Source organism: Armigeres subalbatus, chromosome 2, assembly GCF_024139115.2.
Source record: "Armigeres subalbatus isolate Guangzhou_Male chromosome 2, GZ_Asu_2, whole genome shotgun sequence".
NCBI lineage: Eukaryota > Metazoa > Arthropoda > Insecta > Diptera > Culicidae > Armigeres > Armigeres subalbatus.
The window spans coordinates 118,329,878-118,346,690 of record NC_085140.1 but is presented as its reverse complement, the minus strand read 5'-3'; the positions used below and the strand labels follow the sequence as shown (position 1 = coordinate 118,346,690).

Sequence of the window (16,813 nt, the reverse complement as noted above, 5' to 3'; positions counted from 1 at the left end):
AGAGTGAGATGGCTTAAGCGCCACTCCAAAGGAGACCATCCACCTGATTTACAAGCTTGCCCGGCTTTGAGACCTACCGGAGGGGAGGATCAAGGTTACCCTGATTGCGGGAAGGAAGCTGACTTTCCGGCTGTAGAACGGCCACCGTACTTCACGAGAACGAGTAAGATACCCCCACTTTAATTCGAATTCAGTATGACCAACTTTGAGATCGAGTGAAGAAATTAACTCTAGAGCGGATTTATCATCACCGGGCCAATTTCAACATTTCCACATCATCACAATACGCATCAAAATAGGGAGTTGTTTACTGGGCTGATAGTTTCCCTTAAACTAATAAACTTACCGAACTCGAAGTAACATGAGACTCAAAAGGACATTAGATAAATATTCATGCAGTAGTAAACCTCTAACTTTCTTCAGTGTTGAAATTCAAATTTATTCTCATGAGAAACACATTTGTACCGTTCGCTCTACCATAAAGCTCTACCACAAAGCTCAGTTTCGTACCATAATTTCATTTATTCTCTCTTTCGCTAGACCTAGTCTATTTTCCCTTTCTCTCTCCTCTACCTTTCCACATTGCGTGGGTCTACTTTCTACCTGAGACGAGACCTGCAAAGACGCTGCTTCTTTTCTCTTGTTTTGACACTTGCTCTTCTTTTCATCACAGTTGACCATCGAGTTTCAACTGTTTCCTTGACTGTTTCACCTAAGCCCCGGGTGCACTCTTCTGAGCACAATAAAAGTGTATCCAATTCACGAATTATTTAATTCATTTTCATAAGGGTTTTTATACCGGGAACAAAACACACGTTTATAACTGATTATTAATAAGCTAAACGGATGATTTGGAATACTCGTTAAAGTGAAAAAGTCTTCGTAAAACAAAAATCATGCGGAAAATTTTATTCGAGATACCAATACTTTCACACAAAAAGCTGCTGGCTGCACCTGACAGTTCGTGACAGCAGTTGACTGGCAGCAGCTGAAGTTACATTTTTTCCTCTTTGCAAGTCCCGTCCCAGCTTTCTACATGTGCGTGATTATGCCGTCTCCTTCTCTCTCTTTCTCTCCGTCGACGGCGATCTCGGCAACAGCAGTAGCTGATCTCCTACCAAGCGCGCGTGCAAATAGCCGGGCTACAGACTATTGTATTTCATCCCGCTCATTGACAATGGGATGTTTTCGATTTTGGTGTGCCTTTTACGGTCACATGGCCATGGACAACGACACAACAAAAAGCATGCAAATATAGTACTCACGACCTAGGATTTACGATGAGCATGGACGGGAGGCGGCGACGGAAAACGATCACGGCCGTGATGTGATGTCAGCATATGGATTCTCCTCCCTCGCTGATTCGTAGACTTCCGCTAAGCGTGGTGCATACGCTTCGGTGGTCCGTTGGCGCGCAAGACGATAATGCCGCTAGTAAGTCTCGCCGTCAGGACGCTGATGTAGGGCCGCACCGGCCGTGCGCGCGATGACGTCGGCAGATGTTAAGCGACCGGTGATGATGCGTACGATGGCGTCGATGGATTCTACACGGACCAAAGCTTTCTTCTCGTCGACGTGGACCGCGACGATCGAACTACAGTTGGTTTGCCTGCCTAAGGCGCGGGAACTTACGGACGCAGCCTTCTTCCGGCCACGTGCACCCCGGGAAAACTTTGCAGCCGATAGGTGGGGTCTAAGAGCGGTCGTAACGAAAGGTGCGATGTGTCGGTAATAAACCGATGCTGCTACGAATCTGAATTGTTAAATGAAACACCACGCACAATGTTTCAATTACATATTATAATTCAACAAATCTTCGGTGTTCTCTTTACCTTCTAATCTTCGTTTCTACTCGCACTAGTCGCCTACCACAATTTAATTGCGCTTTATGCTATTGCGCTTCACTACAGAGAAAGGGAAATGAAATTTAGCTAACTACTTTTAAAGAATCATGTCACTAAACACCTTTTTCAACACACCACGGCGCGGTTCACTAAATAAGACCACTCCAGCCTCTTCCACGTATCGTCACAAAGTGAACGATTTGAATCTTGGAATGTCCTCAGATACCGCGCATTATGGTATTGTCCTCGAAATTCGCGAATTCAGACGAAGTCCAATTTGCGAACCGAATCTCAAATTCGATTGTACCCAACCCTTTGAAATAGTGGCATCTCATTCCGAAAGCCGATTCTAGCCAGAAAGCAAGCCTCCTCTCCGAGAAAGGTAGAATGCCGATGTAAGGAAAGGTCAACGTATTCCTTTTTTTTGACCCGCAGGTCGTTGGCCGCTACTTGATATGTCCAAGGAGTAGCATCATGACGCGATAAGAATATATCGCCATGTGCTTTGGCGCTTGTAGCTGAAACGTGTTGGGAACTCGAAGTATATATTTTTAGCGTGGGTAACTCATATGTTCATTTTGTGCGAGATGTTTTAGCGGTGATTTATTCTAAGATTTATTGTGAAAAACGATCAAACCAGTTATATAAAGAACTAAACTACACATGATAATTACTTAAATCAATATTTCAACGAATATATACAAATTACAAAAGCGTACTTGCAACAACTTATGAGTGGGATTAAATGACTACAGCGCCACCTTGAGGTAAAAGGGTGGAAAGTATAAAATTCCCATATATTTAGTAGATTTTTTCCATATAAACTTCATGCTCGTTGACCATCCATTTAGACTTGACTGATCTGGCTGGAATTTTTACAGTAGCTTTTGTGAGCAAAAAACTTTTTTTTAGGGAGTATCCAGTATTTTACGCTCGATAATGGCGACGATTGAGTGCCTTTTTGACATTCAAGTGGTAGAAAATATTTACACTGTTTAATCAATGTAGGCCTCGATTCAATGAAAAACATTGGCACTCACCCCGGAATTAACAAACAAACAATAATGTCAAATATTTTCCGTTATGTTCTGCGAGAATATGGTAATTTTCTCATGCATTAATTATAATCATGTATTTTATTTTATTTTCTAGGAATATGAATCAGTGTTTTTTTTCTAGACGAAAAGAAATCTGCAACCAGACATCTAGATGAGGCAATACCCAGATATTTTACGGCTGGATTCACTACCCTCGACTCACTAAAATCCTTTGCACCCTCTCTTTACCAATTCCCCCGGCAATTCTTTAAGAGTCACTGTAGAGCATTTCGTTTACCTACTGCTTTGCGTACACATCGTGCACGGTATCTTACTACCAACATGTCGCCACCTTTAGCAGACCACATAAACTGTATGAGACTTACTGACCCTTAGCGACAATGACAATGAATATCTTCTTCTTCTTATTGGCATTACATCCCCACACTGGGACAGAGCCGCCTCGCAGCTTAGTGTTCATTAAGCACTTCCACAGTTATTAACTGCGAGGTTTCTAAGCCAAGTTACCATTTTTGCATTCGTATATCATGAGGCTAACACGATGATACTTTTATGCCCAGGGAAGTCGAGACAATTTCCAATCCGAAAATTGTCTAGACCGGCACTGGGAATCGAACCCAGCCACCCTCAGCATGGTCTTGCTTTGTAGCCGCGCGTCTTACCGCACGGATAAGGAGGGCCCCACATGACAATGAATATACTACGGGATAACAAGTGTATCAAGTGTGAACATACTCTTCTGCTTAGTAGTTCCAAGTTGACCAAGATGGCCTAGGTGAACAATAGCATAGAATAGAGCTTTAAGGTCAGATGGAATTGGTTACTGCAAAGGGAGTTGATTTTAGTGAGTCTAGCGTAGTCCATTCAGCCTTACCCGGGTGTCTGTTGGCAGATTTCCTTTCCTCTTATAAAAGCATCAATCTTAATCATTATAGATTCGTCATTATCTTGGTGTCTTTCACATTCCTATAAAATTAAATTAAATAATTACAAAATATACATGAGAAAACTATATGATCTTTGAACAACATAATGGAGAATATTCGACATTTGATTATTTGTAGATTCCAAATGAGTGCCAATATTTTTCAACTAATCAAGGCCTACATTGATAAAAATTTGTAAATATTTTCTTTACAATGTTATGAAAACTCATATGTGAATATGTACGTAATGTGGAAGATATCCAGCTTTCCACGCTCGCCATAATGGCGGATGCTATAAAAAGTTTGACATTAACTGCTTCCCGACACTGAACTGAAATTATCGTCTAAGCATGCTTTAATGCTCTTCGTCGCCAACGACAACCCAACATTTGTTATTTTTTCGACAAAAATCTACACGAGTATCCAACTTCAACATTTTTACATTTATCATATGAGTACATTTTAATTTTGAATTCTTTATTTCAGAAATTTTAGTTCGAGGTTATTCTTAAAAATACTTACGGATTCCCTTGCGTTGCGTTGCGTTGCGTTGTAACGGAGTATTTCGTAGATTGCATACTGATAGTTGTCATGTATATTCTTTACCTTTCTTACCCCAATTGCTTATGAATTTCCATTTGGGATTCAATGGAAATCCAATTGGGGGTCCAAAATGATAAAACATGAAAGCTATCATTGCCGGCCACGCCCATCTTCTCCGTTACTAGGAAAGGGAAGGAAATGATGATATGACATCTACTTAACGAGAGGCCAGCGACTCACCGACGCCCTCATAGATGTCAAGGAATTGGATGGTGGGTAGGGTATGTGGTTTAGGAGTATCATTATAAGCAAATGATAGAAAATTTGTGGAAATACGTTGGGAGTGACTTTGCTAAGAAATTTATGTCACTCCATTATCCTTGCGATGATTTTCCTCGGATGGGGCGAAGGGACTAGCCTTGCTCTGGCTAATCAAAGCCTAGGTTTAAGCACCTTTGCTCGCTCTATGCAACGAAAAAAGAGCAAACAGAAATTAAATTCCCCTTCCCCCCTGATATGATAATGATTTTGATCAACATTAGAATTCTAAGTGGATGAATAAATGATCAAACGGCTGCAAACAAGCCTCTATTGTCGTAGCAGAAGCAAACCCGCCTCAATACGACAGGCAGAAGCACATGTTTGTGATTCAAACGCGATCGACTGTTGTTCAATTTCGATACACATAGTTGGGTAGAGAGAAAAGATGTAAAATATTGCTAAAGTAAGATTCGATGGATACGGGGAATTGACTCATATGCCACCGTTATTAGCTGGTTATGGGACAGCTTTCTCGCAAGGGCAGCTGTTGAATAATTGGTAATACGTCCGTGTTCTTAATGGAATAGTGCGGGTTCAGGTCCCACCGGCAGCCGAACTCTCCCTCGCACACCTCATAAAAACACCCTCCAATGGCAAACCCAACTATGTGCATCAAAACCAACATCCCTTCTAAAAAAGAAAAAATCCGACCTCCCTTACAATTGATGACTTGTAAAAGCAAAAAAGTAAAAAATATATGTGTAACAAAAAAAATAAAAACATAGTAAAAAGAGTATATTTACATTCTTACACATAAAAACTAACGCAAAGTGTATGATGCTGTCACATTTTCATATGATGCATAAACAAATTTATTTTTGATCATCTTGTTTTAAGATCATGAATGCTCCATAATTCTTCAAGAAACAATAATTAAAAAAAAAATCATTGGATGCTCCGTAGCAGTGACTCGGTATTGCAGTTACAACAGACTTGCAGACTTTTATGGCAATAAATAGGATTTTATTTGTTAGGAATTAGTGTACACGGTCTTATCCCATTTCCTAATAATTTATTCAATATGTTATAAAATGCAACAGATAATTTGTTTACTTAAGATGGAATTCAGAGGCCATAAAATTTTAATTGAAAATAACGGATTTAATTGTAATATCAGTCTCTTGAATAAAAAGGATGAACTGTTTGTTCTGCAACAAATATGATATACCTTTTAAAAACAATCCTTCCCAGTTATTTTTTTATGAAAGACTAGCTTTGTGTACCCGGCCTTGCTCGGAATTGCCAGTTTGCTTTGCAGTTTTTTTTACAATCGGAAAATGATAAAACCAATTGGTCAACAGGGTAATTGTGTTTACGTATTCATACATTATCATTTGATTAAAAGAAGGCTTTTGGAAACATTGACTAATTTTGAAGAAGGGATCGTGGGTTTGAAAAGCCTTATTCCGGGCAAACGTTTTTTTTCTAAAGAAGAAAAAAACATCCATCGATGCCATATTCCGGGCAAACGCATATTTTTAAAGAAGGGATCACACCCACCATTGTATTATTCCGGGCAAATGCCTACTTTTAAAGAAGCAATCACATCCACCATTCAGAAGGAAACACATAATCACTGGGTATACCATTATTCCGATGAAGGGTAACAATTATCATTGTTTTATACCCAGCAAATGCTTGCTTTCTATGCAAGATTTTTCTGATGCTGTTCTTAATTATCCCAAATGTCCTTCATGTCGAATGACCTTAGGCCAAATAGTGTTATGTCAATGGCCTACTTCATTCAGGGATGTGTCATTTTCAGAAAAATGTCATATTCTGGGATATGTGTATCGGGAAGTATCATTTTCGTTAAAGTCATTTTTGGGGAAATGTTATTACAGGGAAAATGTTATTGTCAAGGATTTTCTATTTTTAAGGAATTCGGGCAATGTGTTTTTGTCAAAGAACCTCGGATGTACTAAATAAAAGGGATTTTAAATTAAGTCGTTTTTTTAAAATACCCAACCCCAATAACCCCCCATCTCCTTCTCCCATTCCAAAAGTCCCTTCCAGCCTCTCTACAATAGTTTCCTTTGGCAAGAGATTACGTGTTTACGTGTTTGGTTTGAATTTACCCATGCGATAAAAAGGTATACTAAACTATTCCTTCAATAAATATATATTCCCTCTCATTCAGCTATGACACTTCTACCCAGTCTGATAGTCTTCCTTAGACAGATAATATGGGTTCCAAATTTGGTGGACATCGATTAATGGGTTCAGAAGTCATGCTGAATTGATCGACAACTAAACAATACCCCTCTCCCACACCCTCCCCCTTTTAAAATGACTTACCCATGTCCACTAAAATCGCTTCCTTAGGACAGACAATATTTGATACAAATTTGGTTCGATTGCTAAACAATACCCCTCCCCCATACCCTCCCTCTTTTGTATAGAGCATCCCTAACCTCCTTATGATAAAGAATTTGTGTTCCGAATTTGTTTGAAATCGGCAAAGGGGTTCAGAAGTTACACTGAGTTGATCGATAACTAAGCAATACCCCTCCCCCACACCCTCCCTCTTTTCCAGAAAGCATGCTCAACCCCCTACCGTCCCCTCCTTAAAATAAAGAATTTGTGTTCCAAATTTGGTTGAAATCGGTCAAGGGGTTCAGAATTTACATTGAGTTGATCGATAACTAAGTAATACCCCTCCCCCCACACCCTCCCCCCTTTTCAAAGAGCATGCTTAACCCTCCTATCGTCCCTCTGTTAGATACAGAATTTGTGTTCCAAATTTGGTTGAAATCGGTCGAGGGGTTCAGAATTTACACTGAGTTGATCGATAACTAAGCAATACGCCTCCCATCCCCCACCCACCCTCTTTACCAAACATCATGCTAAACCCCCTATCTTCCCCTCTTTAAGATAAAGAATTTATGTTCCAAATTTGGTTGAAATCGGCCAATGGGTTCAGAACTTACACTGAGTTGATCGATAACTAAGCAATACTCCTCCCCCCACACCCTCCCCCTTCTCCAAAGATCGTGATTAACCCCCCTATCGTCGTCTCCTTAAGATAAAGAATGTGTGTTCCAAATTTGGTTGAAATCGGTAAATGGGTTCAGAAGTTATGCCGGAACATACATACAAACATACAAACATTGAGTTTTATATATATAGATAGATAGATAGATAGATAGATAGATAGATAGATAGATAGATAGATTTTCTGCTCTATAGTTTAATTGGAATTACCTTGGTTCAATATAGTAAGGTGAATATTTTGATACATATTTTAATATTTATATTGTTAATATTTGTCTTTTGATTAAAATCATACTTATGGAATGAGCTTTCGAATCAAAAGATAAACGAGCACACAGATCTAATCCCATAAGAAATTATTAAATACTAATCCACTTGTCATAAGACGAGTCTGCACAATCCCATTCAACTCCACCACCCAATTGTGTCCCGGCAGACACGTATCTCGACCTCAACAGTAAGGTCGTCCTCAGTGTATCGTATTTGACTACAAGTACGAGACACTGAGGACGACCCCACTGCCGAGGCCAAAACACGCATCCGCCAAGGCACAACCAAGTGGTGGAACCAAACGGGACTGTACAAACTCGTCTTATGACAAGTGAAGACATTCCACTAAAAAGCTCAAAATAACTTTCTTAACTAAATACTAATGTTGGTACAAGAAAGACAGAAATCGTACCATTTCTGACTTTTAAATCAGAAAATATACAGCAAATTTCATTGAATAATAAAAATAGAATGTAACGCAGACTAAAAGCTAATGGATAACATGGATAATCGGAAAGGGCTCACCGAATTTTTCGTGGAAATGAGTTGGCGTATGTTTGAGATATCTGAGGTCCATCGTCTTGTTTGAATTAGTAAAGTATGGTTCAGCACATATTCTCGTCTTCATCAGCATTTGTTGTTCAATGGCGCCCTTAGAATCACAATCCTTTAGTCACTTTGGTCCACCTCTTTTAAACTTTCACTGTTGATTTTTCTGCAATTTTTCATACTTGCAAAGATAACTTTCACATTTTTTTTTAAATTTTCATTCATCCAAAAAATTACAGCCAAAAATCTGCTGTCCAGAAAAATACGTCAGTTTGCCTGGCCTTGACTACTACGATCGTTCTAAAATCAGCCAACGGCAGCTCCCCGGGTGGGCGCGAAAGTCATTCTCGAACAGCTGGCGACCTTTGGCGATTTAATTTTGTCAACATTGAATCGCTGAAAACTTGAAGAGCTCTCCATCTTCGGAAACGTATTAGCCTCGCTGCAACACCGGCATATGAACATCATGAACACTATTGGCATAAATATAAGTTCGTATGTTCGTATGCGGCTTTAGACCGGCTATTGCGTGTAGTTGATTGGTACCGCAGGAAACGCCGCAGCAGACCCGGGGCTTCGATATTTCCTGTTTCATGCATGCTGTATGTCAGCGAGAAATTGTGCTAGGGCTCCATCCGAAAAGTACGATGTCTTCCAGAAAAAGACTTACTCCAATTTAGGCCAAAACTCTATTTCACTCTACGCCACTCAGATTTGTCTAAAAACTTCTCGCGTCGTGAGTCATTACGACCGCTCGTCTTCCCAGCAGAACACCCACTGTCCTGTAGTCGTATGTTGTCTGTCTTCTCGTCTAGAATTTTTCAGTTTCCGTAGCTGGTGAGTTACTGCCACCCCAATATTCACTCAGCTTCTACAAACAATAATCGGAATGGAGCTTAAGAATAAACACCGTTGTCGTCCAGTTTATTAGGTATAAGAATATTATCCAGTACTGCTTTGTATAGAATTTATTGACTCACGATGCGAGAAGTTCTTATACAAAACGGAGTGGCGTGGAGGGAAATGTGTTTTGCCCTAAATAATCCCCGGGCCCATTTTGGAAGATTCTTGCTGCACGCCAACTTGGAGTAGGTCTTATCCCGAAAAATGTCGTACTTGTCGGATGAAGCCCTAGCATAATTCTTCGCTCCCCCCTTTCCATTGATAGAGCATGCAGAGGCAGTTATTGTCGAAGCCCCGGGTCTGGGGTCGCAAAAGCCGGTCTAAAGCCGCATGGACCAATGTTACATATATGTAACATATGTCGTATACGAGCTTCTATTTATGCCAGAAGTGTTCATGATGTTTATGAGCCGGTGTAGCGACAAGGCTGATACGTTTTCGAAGATGGAGAGCTCTTCAAATTTTCTGTGATTCGATGTCCACAAAATCAAACCACCGAAGATCGCCAGCTGTTAGAAACTGACTTTTGCGCTTGGGGCTTAGGTAGTTCTCCTTCTGGGCCTGAGCAGATCTCCCGGGGTCGATAGAAGACTTAGAGCAAAGCAACAAAATCATTCTCCCATAAATATAATTGAGGTTCTTTACTTCAATGGTGAGCTGTTGTGCGATATAGTGAGAACGGATGTAGAAAACTTTTTCTGACCACCACTTATGGGCGAGCTTGACGGGCAAAATGTACTCATATGATAAAATGTAAAAATGTTGAAGTTGGATACTCGAGTAGATTGTTGTCGAAAAAATAACAAATGTTGGGTTGTCGTTTGCGACGAAGAGCATCAACGCCTGCTTAGACGATGATTTCAGTTCAGTGTCTGGAAGCAGTTAATGCCAAACTTTTTATAGCATCCGCCATTATGGCAAGCGTGGAAAGCTGGATTGATTTGGAAAATGTATTGAAGGTAACCACTTTCCTTTCGATGGGACTCGAACCCATGACCCTACAGTACGCTAGACTGGTGCTTTAACCAACTAAGCTACGAAGGACCTCCGTCGGCCTTCGCAACCTAGCGGCTACTGATACATTTTCCAAATCAATATCTTCCACATAACGTACATATTCACATATGAGTTTTCATAACATTGTAAGGAGTGAAATTGTATTCTGTTGGTACGAAAAGACGAAGAGGTTTTGCGCCCATTTGAGAGAGAACAAAAAGAGTTCAACTCAAACGGGCTTTTCCCTTTTCCTAAAAAATAAACAAAATAAAATAAACTACAAAAATAATAAACTACAATTAACTTTGATTGAACTGAACCTGATTTGCGTGCTCTTGCCTACGCAATGCGGTCGGGTCTGAGCTTGACGACCGACTGGCAAATAGATCACACAACCTTACTTGATCAGTACAGTTGCTGATGAAGAATGTGTACAGCCGCCAGACTTTCTTAATACTCACGCTCCTCTAATGTGGACGTGTACCATACACATGTGGAAGTATTGGCTTGAGAAATGGATTGCGAGTGATTTGACTATGCGTCCAATTTGGGAATCTCGAGCTCGTTCAGTAGCCGCTAGGTTGCGAAGGCCGACGGAGGTCCTTCGTAGCTTAGTTGGTTGAAGCACCAGTCTAGCGTTCTGTAGGGTCATGGGTTCGAGTCCCATCGAAGGGAAAGTGGTTACCTCCAATACATTTTCCAAATCAATATCTTCCACATAACGTACATATTCACATATGAGTTTTCATAACATTGTAAATTAACGTCCAAGTCGGGTGGTTTAATCCCCGGAAATAGGCAATTAACTTTGATTGAACCGAAATATGTTCTACCTCTTGAATGTCAAAATCACTGGGCCGCCATTATCGAGCGCAAAATGCTGGATACGTACATCTCAAAAATGATTTGAATTTTTTCATATAGGAGTGGTATGTGGCCTTCCTAGAGGAGAAGCATGGTATTTTGTAGTCTGCGTGCCCTTCATGCGGCGAGGTGCCAACCAAACACACTGATGCGTTTACCTACTAGTGCGTGTTGTTGTCGGAGCACAGTCGTAGTTTTTTTTCGCTACGCTCCGCTCCGCTTCGCTCGCGAGTGTGGGATAATGACCATGCGCCACTCCTTCTGCCTAGATGACTTAGGGGTTCCTAATAACAATCTCTGACAGACTCGACAGTCGAAGGTGAATTCAAGGGACATCGACTGCCGACCTACATGGACCCAACAAACTCGACGGCTACAAATCCTGAGATGGCAGGGAGTAAACGCGTTTCTACTAGCCAACCCATTTCTTCATCGCGGAGCGATCGGCGGTGCATCGAGAAAGCATTCAAATGTGCGGTTTTGTGCATTGATGCAGCAGATCTCACGGACGATTACATCTTGAACTCCAAGACCAGGGAGTCAAGAAGATTTACAGGATCAAACGCAGGATGGCAGAGGGTAAGTTAATCAACACACCAGCGATCGTGCTTACCTTTACAGGGACGGTAGTTCCACCAATTCGGTACCACGCAAGAACCAGATGGGTGTCCGAGTACCCACGGCCCTGTCAGTGTGAAAATACCCCCCATAAGGACTGGAGCTAGTCTCAGCGGAACTACGATGGCACTCCAATGGAACGTCAATGGCTACTTGTACAACTTATGTGACTTTGAGCTGCTAGTATCTAGTTACGAACCTGCAGCGATCGCTCTTCAAGAGGTACACCAGACAACATCCGCCACCATATTCGGTGGCCGATACAAGTAATTCGCCGAAGTGAACCAAAACGTGTACCAGCAGCAACCATCCTGGAAGAAGTTTCTGCCTCCAAAATTCTCATTCATTCCATATATTTACCTCACATTTAAACAAATAACACTGATCACAATTTGACACCACAATACACGGTTCGAGGCCACATCTCTCCATTCTCGTTTGCGCCCCACGCCCCTCGCCACACTCCTAGTCGTACTGTGCCTAAACAGCTCACCTCGTTCGCTATCTTTGTTTAAGCGGATAACATTCTGCTAGTTGTCGTAGGTAAGCAAGGCAAGGCTATCAGAAGGAAGGCCCAAGGAGCCATGAGCAAAGTTGCAAAGTGCGCCCAGTCAGCCGGCTACCAAATGACGACAAGTGCGTGAAATCGGGCCTAGGTCATTTGGCATGAAGTCATTTGGTATAACGCCATTTGGCATAAGGTCATTTGGCATAAAGGCCTTTTGGCATAACTGTCATTTGGCATAACGGACAATTGGCATAACGCCTACATTCAAATAAAAGAATCTTGATTCCGGACAAATACCTACTTTTGAAGAATGGATTAAATCTAAGATTGTCTCAATTCAGGCAAACGCCTATTTTCAACAAAGAAATAATGTCCACCATTGCCTTACCCAGGTCAACGCCCGGGATTAAAATCACCCCCTTATTCCAGGTAAACTCCTACATCCAAAGGACGAATCATATGTACTATTGCCGTATTCTGAACAAACTGAAGTCACTCGCAGTGCATGTATGTCCAGAACAAACATGGTGAAGGAGATTTCCAAGAAACGAACTAGAACCGTCGCGGACGTTGTCAACACCAGCCGGCTTATCCACTTCCCGGAACTCGTCCGTTCACAATGTACGAACATCATTACGTCTGATTTGGACTTGTTGGATTGGACTGGGAGTCGGAAAACGAGTGGTGAATTTGAAATTCACAACTGGAATAAATGTATAATCATCAGAAGGTGAATATACAATTAATACCGAGATAAACTTCAAATTCACCACATGTCTTCTACTCAAATTCACCACATGTTTGTTTACTCATATTTTTCTGCAGTACATAACAGACGTCTCTATTCCCCTTAGGTTATGTATTCAGTAGACCTCTTCATGTTTTCAAAAAGTATCAAAAATTCAACCGGTCAGCCCAGCATCACAATTCTTATGCTAAAATAAGTCTCCTGTCAAATTTTTAGCTAATTCGAATACAATTTCGAGGTGGCTCAAGTCGATTTAGTGTTTTTGGGCTATTTTCAATTTTGGAAAAAATCTAACAAGAGATATAAACGTCGAAAACTATCGCAACAACATCTATACGGAAGCTTTTGGTGTGTTTTACAAGTCTTGTGAACATTGCGATTTGTTCCGTTCACGTTTTGTCCATGTTAAAGTGATTTTTAAGCTTTTAAGTGCATAAAAATACTGTTTCCCCCAAAAGTCGTTGTTCTACAAAATTCTTTCTTTATGACAAATGATTGTTAATTTATTATATTATTGTTCCTCTTTTTTCCCTGGAAATTTGGGTAATATAATTACCCATGTGCGATTTACCGTTAAATTCTTAAAAATCAGAAGCTTAGCATTTGTCATAAATTTGCACGTTAGGATTTCTTCAAGCAATTACTTCAAGTTGTTCGAACAAGACATAAATCAAATCATATGATATTTGATGCTTACAACAAACGACTTCCAAATTTTGTTTTGTTTTGTCTGCATGCTTTTAACATTGAGTGCATCGTAGTAACAAGTGAAATCGAAGCTCTTTGTTTGAACAATTTGTTTGAAGAAATCTCAGCGTGCAAATTTATGACAAATGTTCAGCTTCTGATTTTTAAGAATTTAACGGTGAATCGCACATAAGCAATTATATTGCTCAAATTTCCAGGGATAAAAGAGGAATAATAATATAATAAATTAACAATCATTTGTCATAAACTCATTAATTTTGTAAAACAACGACTTTTGGGGGAAACAGTATTTTTATGCACTTAAAAGCTTAAAAATCACTTTAACATGGACAAAACGTGAACGGAACAAATCGCAATGTTCATAAGACCTGTAGAGCACACCAAAAGCTTCCGTATAGATGTTGTTGCGATAGTTTTCGACGTTTATATCTCTTGTTATATTTTTTCCAAAATTGAAAATAGCCCAAAAACGATTTAGTGTTTTGTGACTTGAGCTACCTCGAAATTTTATCCGAATTAGCTGACAATTTGACAGGAGACTTATTTTAGCATAAGAATTGTGATGCTGGGCTGACCGGTCGAATTTTTGATACTTTTTGAAAACATGAAGAGGTCTAGTATTCAGCATAAGTAAGCAAAATTATCATCTACTATTCTTTCCATCCCATGATTCTTTCAACTTGTGCTCCTAAAAAAATATTGAAAAAGGCACGTGCCTGTCAAGATAGCCGGGTTGTAGTTTTGTCGAACAATCACCCTAATACCCTATTCAGACTACGTCATTTATCGTAATACTGTTTTAAATCTAATCAATAAAGACGAAAAAATAAATATCATGTTAAAGTGGCATCAATTTATTCTTTATATATTATCATAAATGTCGAAATCTGAATGGGGTGTAGCATGGTCTCTTTGGTTGCCCTTGTAGACCAAAATCAAAAACAATATCAAGGATCATGTTCTAGCTCCAAATACAATAATTGCTAGAGAAGGCTTTAAGTACTACGTGCCCGAGGGTCGTAATTTGGAATTACTCCCAATTTTCAATTCAAAATTAAACTTTTCCAATTTCGCCCACCAGTGTAGCTCGGTGACGAGATCTAAAAAGAAAAGCCATAGCAGCTATCTCCTTGGAGGGAAAGGCGACGATGGATGGCGTCATCCAAATCTGGGAAGCCCGCCGTTGCTGTTGTCGGAAAATCATATGTCAAGCACGTAATGAACGGAATCGTATGCGGCATCTCTCGCCTGACGGCCTAACTCCCTATGAAAATCCCTCCCGTTGTATACTTCATTGAAAAAAACGTTGGCTTTTGGCGTGTGGCTTTTTAACGCTTATAAAGGAGCGCACCCGAGATAACAATAAATTGGTTTATATCTTTATTTTTTTTCCTATCGATTATTTTTTATGCGGCACTTATTGTATTCAGAACAAGTTGCTCGTACATGGTGGACGTCTTAAAATGGTCACGAAGACGAAGCGTCAAAAGCTTCATCTCCGTCACGTTGTCAACGACGATGATGACAATGTTCGAGAGGTTTAGAAGGAGGGGGGGGGGTCTTTTATGAGTCACAAATGTGCGCTCTCAATAGCGCAAAAAAAGACGAACCACTTGTCAAGAGGGGATTTATGCGTTCATTAGGCAATTTATTGGCGGGATGGAAATTTATTTTCCTCGATCGTCAGCCAGGGTTTTTTGATGAAGATTGAATTGTAAGAAATATTTTAGTGGGAGAAAGGTGCGGATATTGATTACTCCGGTTTCATTTTGTAACATGTTATGTAGAGTGGATGCATGAGAATATAGTCTTTAGCTAGAGAGACGGGGAATATCGTCTAGTATAACTGATTCCTGTTGAATTTGGGTATGATTTACTGCTGTTTTTCAATGTTTGGGACTTATCTGATCCTAAAAAGTGTAATATTTGCAAGTTTACTTTTACTTACTTTTACCAACATTTAAATAAATTAGCTTCAACTATCAGATTTGCAAAAATCGTGGTCTGTATCTGAAGACCTGTCTAATAACAAACGAAGAAGAAATATGCATAAAGTTATATTTTGAAAATCAATCCTATTTTCAACAGCTTGTTTGCTGTAACATAGGCAATTCTCTTTCCATCATCCTATAAAACCTTTGTCATTTGGACCATTCACGAAATGCTTTTATCCTTTTGACTTCCTGTCCATCAGCTTTTCATTGTACGACCTTCTTTACAACCTTTATGTTTTTGGGACAGGGGTTATTTCCCATTGTATCAATTCGTCATTTTAACTGCGAATCATATTTTATACAGGTTATGATCGACCGTTTTGTGAATGTAATAAAATACGGAAGACTCAAATTCACTAGGGCAATAACTAAAATGGTAAGTTTAAAATTTACGCTATACAACTTCATTCAATCCGAACAATTGAACGTATACGCCAGCCAACATCATCTCTTCACCGTTACCAGATTTATTTATTGGAAAAAATCATTGCTGTTCGTCGGATTGAACAAATAATAAATATAATATAAACATTTCGTCAAGTCTGGCATCATTATGCATCAGCTGGCATTTTTCGTACCAATTGCAACACTTGTACAAACAAGCGATACAGTCATTAATTTTCAAAACGGTGTGATGGAGTCTTGAGCCCTAAAGAAATCAAAATGTTCCATTGAGAAAAATACAAAATTTCCATAAATAAATAAATATCAGCAATAACAATTACAAAATTTTCCACCAAATAATTTTTTTTCACAAAAATTAAGAACTTTCCTAAAAAAGAGCAATTAAAAATAGAAAAACGAAGTCGGGAATTCAGGAATTTAATGAATTTAGTAATCTATAAAATGAGGAATTTTGGAATTTAGAAATTTTGAAAATTCGGAATTACGTATTTTATGAGTTTTGTGATTATAGAAGTTGATAGTTCAGAAAACTTAGTAAATTATAAATTTTTAATTACTATGTCT

The 16,813-nt window shown here is 39.6% G+C and overlaps 1 long non-coding RNA gene and 1 pseudogene across 1 annotated transcript; both read right to left on the bottom strand.

Annotated features, from left to right (window-relative positions):
- The window catches only part of LOC134210722 (leukocyte receptor cluster member 8 homolog), a 308,392-nt pseudogene that overhangs the window by 120,505 nt on the left and 171,074 nt on the right, over positions 1-16,813 (bottom strand).
- On the bottom strand, positions 1,271-2,023 carry LOC134215011 (uncharacterized). The gene is made up of 3 exons (XR_009979997.1): positions 1,966-2,023; positions 1,833-1,904; positions 1,271-1,753 (listed from the first exon to the last, which is right to left on the bottom strand). It is a non-coding gene; the product is annotated as an uncharacterized LOC134215011 (long non-coding RNA).